The sequence below is a fragment of the Octopus bimaculoides genome, chromosome 11 (assembly GCF_046866305.1).
Source record: "Octopus bimaculoides isolate indiv1 chromosome 11, ASM4686630v1, whole genome shotgun sequence".
In the NCBI taxonomy this organism is placed as follows: Eukaryota; Metazoa; Mollusca; class Cephalopoda; order Octopoda; family Octopodidae; genus Octopus; species Octopus bimaculoides.
In genome coordinates, this window is record NC_142938.1 from 44,565,197 (window position 1) to 44,575,876 (window position 10,680).

The 10,680-nt window shown below is 34.8% G+C and overlaps 1 pseudogene; it reads right to left on the reverse strand.

Moving 5' to 3' along the window:
- Positions 1-212: 212 nt before the first annotated feature.
- LOC149133276 (uncharacterized) lies at positions 213-2,196 on the reverse strand (annotated as a pseudogene).
- Positions 2,197-10,680: the final 8,484 nt, after the last annotated feature.

The following is a 10,680-nucleotide window of genomic DNA, read 5'->3' on the forward strand; positions in this document are numbered from 1 at the left end:
ACACAAACACACAAGACTCGATAATGGAAAGATTTGGAATTAGAGGTGAGGGGTGAAATATTTTAAAAAAAACGTTTTTTTTATTGGATAATCATATTAATTCCATTGTGAAATCCAAGAATTTTTTTAAAAATTGAAAAACAGTGGAAAGTTTGGGAATTAAGGGAGTGGGGGGAATATTAAAATTTTTCTTTTTTTATTGGATAATTATATTAATTCCATTCTGCAAAAGACAGAATCAAAAAAAAATTGTGAAAATTCTTAAAAGTTAATTTCCCTTCCAAAGAGAGAGTGGCATTATCTTTCTTTGACTTTTTCATTAGAATGTATCGAGACACTATGTTGTCACAAAACTATTAAAACTTTACTAACTAGATCGATCTGTGACTAAACCTGGATTTAATTTAATTTTATACAAACTTTGCAGCCAATTATATAGATAATTGCAAACATGGTCTGTCAACATAACTTATCTACGTGTGCATTTTCATAAATGTTTCTCTTACTCGATGACTACAAATACACGTGCACCAAAATAGAGATTACAAATCTTTAAGAGTTTTCTTTTTAAATTTTTCTTAAAGAAACACTCAAATTCTTTTCCCCAACCTCCACCTATCACCTCCGAATGTTTTACTTTTAGCTTTTTAGTGGGAAAGTTCTTCCAGAAATAATGTTGTTTACCTGTTGTTTCTAGCATGCCGGGTTTTCTGGTGGTGATCTGATATTTTTGACATCTGCTATTTCAGTAGAATTCTTTGCATGCGTGAAACATTAGACGAAAGTGAAACATTCTGAGTTTTTAGTTTTTTGAAAGTGGGGAGGTGATGGGTGGGTGAGGTGGGGCATTGAGTGTTTCTTAAAGAAAAATTTTAATTTTTAAAAAAATTACGAGATTCATAATCTTCATATTTTTCTACATGTATTCATTGGGAATTTGGAGCTGACTGCTTGCAAGCTTAATAAATGTGTTTTAGATAATATTTTGGCTATTAGTGACATTTCTCTGGACCAGCAGGCTATTTTGGCAAAGGTAAAGGGTGTGTACACCCACTAGCGAGCTGAGAGGGGGAAGTCCTCCTCTAGGTGGCACTTTTAAAGGGGCGGCACTTTTGGGCCTGCTGTAGGTAATATTTGTTTTTTTGTGGGATCCAGTGGAGGCAAACACTCTAGCTGCGCTAGTGTGTACACTACCCTTTTACCTTCACCATTTGGCATGTGCTCACACACACACACACACACACACACATACATACATACAAACACACACACACGTATGTGTGTGTATATATATATATATATATATATATATATATATATATATATATATATGTATATATATATGCACTTCATTTCCATCTACCAAATTTACTGACAAGGCTTTGGTTAACCTGAAGCTATAATAGAAGACACTTGCCCAAGGTACCACACAGTGGGACTGAACCTGGATCCATGTAGTTGGGAGGCTTCAGTTTTGTGTGTGTATGTGTGTGGTCAATAAAATTTTCAGAATGGTTTATCACATAATGGTGATAGTCCAAACTGCTTAAATTACTGTAGGCTGCCCAAGAATCGCTATAAATAACTGAGCCAGGTTTGATATATGCCTGGATCAGTGGAACCAGTCATGTTTTTTATTTATTAGAGTCTGAACAAAGCAATGCTTACTGGTTTACTGTATTCCACCAAACAACCAAACTTGGCTCAGAATTCGACCCCTCCCATATTTTTGGCAGACAATTAAGGTCTCATCAATTTCGACCTTAATTGATTCTCTGCTAATTGGTTCCTGTTTGTGAAGCCACTTTCCTGTTATTTCACAACAGCATGACCTCCGGTCTGCAGAAGATTTTGATGACAATTCCAGGTTTTCCATTACTGTGATATGACTGCAAAAAGGTGTAGAAATTTGTTTATGAAAAGGACAATTTTCCATGGACGAACGTGTGTATTATGAAGAAAGGACCCTTGAATAACCACAGAGCTGTCATATTTTAGATGTAGTGACAGTGTAACTCTTTCTGCATTGCCAGAGATGGTGGTCCTTTCTGTACATGCATTCACTCCGACATCGTGGACATATAACAGTAGTCAGTAGAACACCATCATTCCTCAAAATTCAATACTTTTCTGGTCATCCTTAAAAAATTGATGGCTGTAACTGTAATATTTCAAATAACAAACTGCACCCGACATCACTGTTCAGCTCAGTAGAATTTATTCGTAACAGCTAGGCAATCAGAGTTATAACTAAAACTGAAATGCCACTTTCTCATTTTTATGTTTTTTCATCTCTCCCCCCAAACACACACACACAAGTGAATAGTACAAAATTGCTCTTCAACTGCGTGACATACAGAATGACGCTTGTAAAAGATAGAGTATTTTACCATTAGAAAATATTTCTTTTCTCACATAACATTTAAGATATTTTTTTTTTAAATAACTCCTTTGTGTGAGGAAAACTTTAATTCTCTAACCTACCCAGACAAAAATGAGTCTAATTTTGGAGGGAAAACATAAATTAAAGTAATTATGTAATAAACCATTCTGAAAATTTCATTGACCACACATCTACACACAAAACATTGAACGTTTGTGAAGGGACATAAAAAAATGGATAAAAAGGCCAGGTATTCAGTCAAAATATTTACATCAATACCTGGCCAGATATTTATTTATTTCATCAGAGGAGGATAAAACCTTATTACTCCACAAATTTTTTCAAGAATCAGCCAAATTATATGTACCTCTCTAAGATATATATTTTTTAAATAGCTCCTTTGTATGAAGAAAACATTAATTCTCCAACCTCCCCAGACAAAAATGAAACTAATTTTGGAGGAAAAACTTAGATTAAGGTGATTTGTTTTCTTTTTTTTTTTTCTGAAATTCTGCAGCCTGGATTACTGATTTAAAGAGGTATGGATTTGTTTTAATATTGTATTATACTTTTCTGTTGTTAAATGTTTTTTTTCTTCTTTTTCTTTCTTACTTTCTTACTTGTTTCAGTCATAGGACTATATATAAGAGTCATTGACTACCCCGCTTGCGGCATATTTGGTCAGCTTAGTTCATTGCACATGAAAAACTGTGGGATCTTTCTGATTTGGCGGGTGCCACTTGTTAATAAAAAGTGGCGCCCGCCAAATCAGAAAGATCCGAAAATGATGTAATGGGGGTACCTGCATGATTCGCTAGGCCTCTTCAGAGATTTACAAAATTCAATACAAATATAAAATAATAATAAAGTAAAAATAAAAAATAAAAATGAAAATATAAAAATATAAGGCACATAAAAAAGCCTACAAACAGTTTATAAAACCATATAAATAGTTATAAAAACTCCAATATACATGCCTCTGCATGTACACATAACCATACGTAGATATATATGGATACAAAAGCATAGATAGATGAGTACATATGTGTGTCCAGATACACATACACAGATGGCTGTACAATGTGGCAATAAGAAAATGGAGGGGATCAAGAGGTGGTATTCATCAACTTTTAGACATTATATTATGTCTATTTATTTATTTTCTTAAAAAAACAATTATAACAACATACATACATGTATAACATATTATGCATTGCATATATAAAAATACCAGTAATTATTAAAATATATAATGTAGAGCACAGAGATTATATATATATATATATATATATATATATATATATGAGTGGTTAGTGAGAGCTGTGCAAGCCATGTACAGGGACGCTGTCAGTAAGGTGAGGGTTGGCAACGAGTACAGTGAAGAATTCCGGGTAGAGGTAGGGGTCCACCAAGGTTCAGTCCTCAGCCCCCTCCTATTTATCATAGTCCTCCAGGCAATAACACAGGAATTCAAGACGGAATGCCCCTGGGAGCTCCTCTATGCTGATGACTTTGCCCTAATTGCTGAGTCACTATCAGAACTAGAGCAGAAGTTTCAGGTGTGGAAGCAAGGACTAGAATCGAAGGGCCTTAGAGTCAACCTAGCTAAAGCCAAAGTCCTAATAAGTAGGAAGGTAGACAAAACACAAACCCCTTCAGGTAGATGGCCCTGCTCGATCTGTAGAAAAGGCGTAAGTAGAAACTCCATAAGATGTACCTAGTGTAAGCTATGGACACATAAGAGGTGCAGCAATGTCAAAGGAAGGCTAACTAGTTTTTGTATGTGGCAGATGCTCAGGAGCAATAAACACTGAAAATGTGCAGAAAACAACCTTTGGCACACTCCAGGGAGAAAAACTAGAAGTAGTTGATAGCTTCCGCTACCTAGGTGACCAAGTTTGTAGTGGGGGAGGGTGCGCTGAAAGTGTAGCTGCTAGAATAAGAATAGCCTGGGCAAAGTTTAGAGAGCTCTTACCTCTGCTGGTGACAAAGGGCCTCTCACTTAGAGTAAAAGGCAGACTGTATGACGCATGCATACGAATAGCCATGCTACATGGCAGTGAAACATGGGCCGTGACTGCTGAGGACATGTGTAAGCTCGCAAGAAATGAAGACAGTATGCTTCGATGGATGTGTAATGTCAGTGTGCATACTCGACAGAGTGTAAGTACCTTGAGAGAAAAGTTAGACCTAAAAAGCATCAGTTCTCTATGGCTGGTTACATAATTACAATATGTCCTGTACTCTCCGTAAACTGGTTGGTGTTAGGAAGAATATCAGGCCCCAAAAGATCATGCCAAAATGAAACGTATGAGCAAGATGTGATTTCTGACCCATTTGAGAGACCAGTAGTACTGAATAAGAACTCTGGCTATATCAGCTCATCCAATGCATAGAGAACATATGGAAAATGATAATAATGACGTGTTTGCATATCACTGTCATCATTATTGTCATCGTCATCATTTAACATCCATTTTCCATGCTGGTATGGGTTGGACGGTTTTGACAGGCTGGCAAGCTGGAGGATTGCAATAGGCTCCAGTTGTCTGTTTTGGCAAGGTTTCTATGGCTGGATGCCCTTCCAAACACCAAGCACTTTACAGAATATACAGGGTGCTCTATTACATTACACTGGCACAGGTGCTTTCCACATGGTGCTTTTCACATGGCACCAGCTTGCTTTATGTATAACAATTAAAAGAAAGAAGATATTGGTATCACACTTATTATCCAATTACACTTGTTTCAATAGTAGATAGGGTGGATGAATCATTTAACATTTAATATCATATGAAGTTGCATAGTCATTGTTTATATATGTTCCAATATGTTAAATTATTCAATTATCCCACTTATTATTGAAACAATTGTAACTGGATAATAAATATCTTAATTCTTTTATTTGTTTTATATTATACTCTATGACTGATGAACATTTCCTGGTTTTTCAGTTTGTGTGGAATACTTTGGATTAACTGGATTGTTTTCCCTTCTAACACCTTGTTAATCTGGAGTTCACATGAGTGCTTAGTGAAGTAATCCCCTGGATATCACGAATCCCCTTTACAATACACACACACATACACACATATTATGAAGGCATCCATTTTCCATACTGGCATGGGTTGGATGGTTTGACAGGAGCTGGCAAACCAAAGGATTTCACCAAGCTACTTTAGCATGGTTTCTTCTTAACGGCAACCATTTTACAGAGTGTAACAAGTGTTTTTTTTGTGGAACCAGTGTCAGTGAGGTCACTAAGTAACTTGCAAGACAAGACCCTTTAATGACTGGGGAGCAGTATTAATGGAGGTAGCTTTGTGCCAGGTGGGATATGAGGTGAATATAAGTGGTACAGAGGATTGGACAAGGTGAGTGGACAGGTAAGTTCACAAGAGGGTAGAAGGCAGAATTGAGGGGAAAGCAGTGTGTGAACACAGATGGAGGGAGTGAGGTATTTGGAAGGTGAATTATAGAGGAGAGGTTCATCAGGGGCAGATTGTGTGTAGAGTTTTCAAGAGGGTAAAAGGAGAGTGAGAATTAGAGGGAGGAGAATGAAGTGAATGGAGGAACATGGATAGAGGGTAGGGAATGTTAGGAAGATGAGATATGGGGTGAGAATGTGTGCAGAGGCATTGATATAAACGATATGCTGTTGGGCCTCAGTTTTACTTAAATGGCTGAGTTTTCTCAAGCATAGCAAATCACCAATCATTTTGCTCCTTTATCATCTGCTCTACAAGGTTCAAATTCTGAAGGTAATTTTTTTCACCATTTTGTCCCAGGTCTTCTTCTTCTACAGGTTCCATTCACATTTAGTGATTAGCACTTCTTTATGCAGCTGTCCTCATCTATATGCATTACATGTTCATACCAGTGCAGTCTTCCCTTGTGCACATTACACCTGATGCCTCTTATGCTCATTCAAGGAAATCTACTTCCTGTGTATTCTTAGTGTTCATTGCACCTTAGCATGTACCACATATAAAGTCCACTTTCTCTGTTAACCTTCCTATGGTTCAACTGTACCTCTTATGTGTCCATAGTTTGTATTGTGTACACTGTATGAAATTTCTACCAACACCCTTTATACATATTGAGCAAGGCCATTTTCCCGAAGGAATTAGTAGTTTTATAAGTTTTTTTGCTTCCTAGAACTTTAGTCTTTGCTGAATTAACTCTGAAGCCTTTTGATTCCAGGTTTTGTTTCCACACCTGGAATTTCTTTTCTAATTCTACAATACATTCAGCCAGAAGAACAAGATCATTAGCATAAAGTTCTCCCTTCCCACTCAGGGTTTGTAGTCTTGCAGGTTGCATGGCAATATTACTAGTGCTGGTGGTATAAAAAAGACACCCAGTACACATTGTAAAATGATTGACATTAGGAAAGACATCCAGCCATAGACTTCATGCCAAAGTCTGGTGATCCACTGGTATTCTGATTGAAACCCAGTGTTTCTTTTTTAGAACACAAGTCTCTTTGAGAAGTTGTTCTGAGACAAAATATTACAGCCAGTACCATTCCATGTTAGCATATACATCACTAATGTTATGCACACTGGTATTGGTATTCTTTTTAATCTAATGCTCTTTCAAGTGTGTTACATGTGTGTATGTAAATCTAAGTGTAGTGTACTCATCTACTTCTTAAGTGGTACTTTGGCAGACCCTTGTTTCGGTTACTTTAAAAATTTCTTTTTAAATGTATTCCAACATTTCAGAATGTCTTTCATTGTGCAAAACTTCAAGCTTCAGATGGAAAAATCATTAAAAGAAAAGCAGCTGTAGCCTTTGCAGTTAGAAAACTCAAATTCTGAGTGTGGTGCTATGACTAGAACAACTAATAATAAAGAAATATAAATATTCTCTAAAATGTACATGTTGCAATGAGTAGGTGCACAAAGCTGGGATTGAACCTGTTAAGAGTAAAATTATAAATCTTCAGCTCTGCAGACTGTTAAATAGCTGAGACATTTTCACCATGTAATGTTGATTCATAAACCACTGTTTCTTGTTTGGTCTTAAGGTGAGTCTTGATTGAACAGGCCTATGCTAGATGCTGTTGTTCCAGCCTTGACAGTGTGTTCTTCCTTTTCTTAAAGATGACAGGATACTATTTGAAAGAGATTTAATATGATTTAACTGGGTAGAGGAACATGTAGAGGTTCCTTTATTGGATTGTAGTACCAGTAATTATTGTGCAAAGTGAGTCAAAATACAGCTTAGTAAAGATTTCAGTCCCCCAAATTACTTTGTTGTAAATAGATCTAGATGTTTGCTAAACTTCTTTGGCATAATCTTTCAAATAGGAATGACCGTTTCTTTCAAGGTTCACATTCAAAATACTTTCAAGCACAAGAGGATAAAAAATGTCCATGTAGCAGACTAATTTTGCTTTTAAAATTTAAGAAAAAAAAAAAGCTCCGTTTTAACCATCGTAGATGTGTTGCGATATGTAAAGATTATAGCAATCAAATTTTAGTTATATTTTCAGTGAGATGAAATATAAATTACCCCAGAATACAACTTCTATCATGAAAGGTATTTGTTAAACCTGGGTAGTTAACAAAATTCTAGGACAATATAAACAGAATAGCTTTTAATCCATTCCATCTTAAAGATTTCTCGAGCTCAATTTTTCAGCATTTGGTACTCATTGATAATAATGACAGCTCAAAACCCGCAGGAATCATGTTCTTTTGAGTAATCTTTGTTTCAGTTATTAGAAACTACATATACTTCTATTGGTATTACATCTAACTACTTTAGTGACCATATGTTTATAATCTCACCTGAGATCTTTATTCTATGTTCTTAGTTCTATAGTTCTAGCTAGAATAATGTCAATCATTTCATATTTACTCTATTTTCTGATTCAGTAATATAGGGTTTCTCAATGTGTGCTTGCATTTGACAGTAAATTTCCGGATTATTTTTTAAAAATATTAAAAAAATTTATAGTGGGAGGCTTTCTGTCTTGTCTATTATATTTTACACAGTTCCCTCTGGACAATTCATGACATTATCATGACTATTTTAAGGCGGCGTACTGGCAGAAACGTTAGCACGCTTAGCGGTATTTCATCTGTCTTTATGTTCTGAGTTCAAATTCAGCCGAGGTCGACTTTGCCTTTCATATTTTCGGGGTCAATAAATTAAGTACCAGTTGTGTACTGAGGTCGATCTAATCGACTGTCACCTCCCACCAAAATTCGGGCCTTGTGCCTAGAGTAGAAAAGATTATCATGACTATTTTAAGGTGGCGAGTTGGCAGAATTGTTAGCACACCGGGCAAAGTGCTTAGAGGTATTTCGTCTGCCGCTACGTTCTGAGTTCAAATTCGATGAAATAAGTATCAGTTACGCACTGAGGATCGATATAATCCACTAGCCTCCTTTTCTCCCAAAATTTGTGCCTAGAGTAGAAATAATTATCATGACTATTTTTCTAACACTTCCTAATTTTATTTATACTCGCATGGATTTACGACACATTCTATCTAATAGAAATAAATAATTATTTCCTTACAGGTTGTGAGCACCCTTTGATGTAAAGTTCTAAGTGAGATCACGTTTCCCAGTTGGGGTTAGTTCATTTTATGTATTTGAGGAAAAATAAATGAATATAGCACAATTTTCTTCCTTACTCCTGTAAATCAGAGCCTGCTTCAGTAAGAAATCAATAATTATAATTATTGTAATGCTTTATTGTATAAAGCAGTACGCACGCTATATTATTGTGACGCGAGATGAATTAAAATTCTTTTCCCAACGAAGGGTTATTTTCAAAATCTTAGATATTTCCTCATCTCATGATACACCAATACATTTAGATTGTCCCTTTTTAATGAACCGATTATTATTGACGCCCTTCTCCCCTTCCACCACAAGTACATCCCCTATATATCGATTAATGGTTCTGGTTAAAGTTAAAATCATATGAAGCGATTAGCTATCAGTTTCGACTCGCACTTATAATTATTTCAAGTTTTTCATACTCATACTTCTTTAAGAAAATACTTGAAATTTAGACGAACCTAAGGTATAAACAAATAATATTGACTATTAAGCCATTTAAATGAGATCGATATCTTCATTGAAGCCGAAAAGTGACAGGTTTTTGTTGTTGATTGAACCCGGAAGAAATATCAATGTTTGAAAATACGTAAATAAAATACATTTCTCCATCGAAGTGGGCCTTTATATTTAAAGCTTTTAAAACATTTAGAGAAAGGTGTGTTTTACACCTGAAAGTTAAGCTAAATAATAGGTTATCTCATACGGGATATTTAATAAGATAATTCACTTCGCCTGAATTGAGTCTAATTTAAGATATTGTAGTCCTGTGTAAAAAAAAAACAAACTAAAAGGCTTGAGAAAAGCAGGGCAAGATTGTTGATGCTCGTTTATATATATTTCTTAAAGCAAAGCGTGAGGGAATTGGTTTTCAATGATTGGAATCAAATTATATTAAAAAAATGTGAACATTTATTATCATTAGCTTACACACATACAATAAATACATCACAAAATTTAATTTTCATTAATAAAAATCCCAACATGGCGTCGTATATTTCGTTTCATTAAGTAATTACTTTTTATTATTCATTATATCCTTGCATTTGTGTGTGATTGGAATTATAGTCGATTATCAATCACGACGAAATGATATACTGAATATAATACATTTAGCATTGTTAAAAAAAAAAACAATACAGTTTATAGATACTCTTCTGTATTCTGAAAATATGAAACAGGATGTATAAAAAATGCTAGTTTTAAAATAGTGAAAATTTCTTTTAAGTATTTCAAAATAATTACGTGAAAATATTTTCAATGTAAAAAAAAATCACAGCACTGATTTAAAAATCGAAATATTTATAAATGCAACGCTGTTTTTGTAACATTATTGCTAAATGCCTGTTATTTTATCGATTAAGTAGATGGTATATTTACATCAAAAAGAAACTAGGGAAGGGTATTTATTGCATGGTAAAATATTGAATTGAGGAATTTAAATATCTTGTTAACAAAAGAACAGAAAAAAAAACCCATTTTAATTAAGCATAGGAAAATTGCTCCCTCAATAACGGATAGAGGATCTCAGAACGGGTAATAAAATATTTGCAGAAAAATTTAGAGGATTTTTATAACAGCCGGAAACATTACGTCACTGTTTGAAGGTGATTATAAATATCGGCCATCGTCTACTGAAACGAATAAAGCTTTAATAGTTAAAATAATTTAATTGTGGAATATTTAATTCTTTGTTTTTTTTATAATTAACAACCG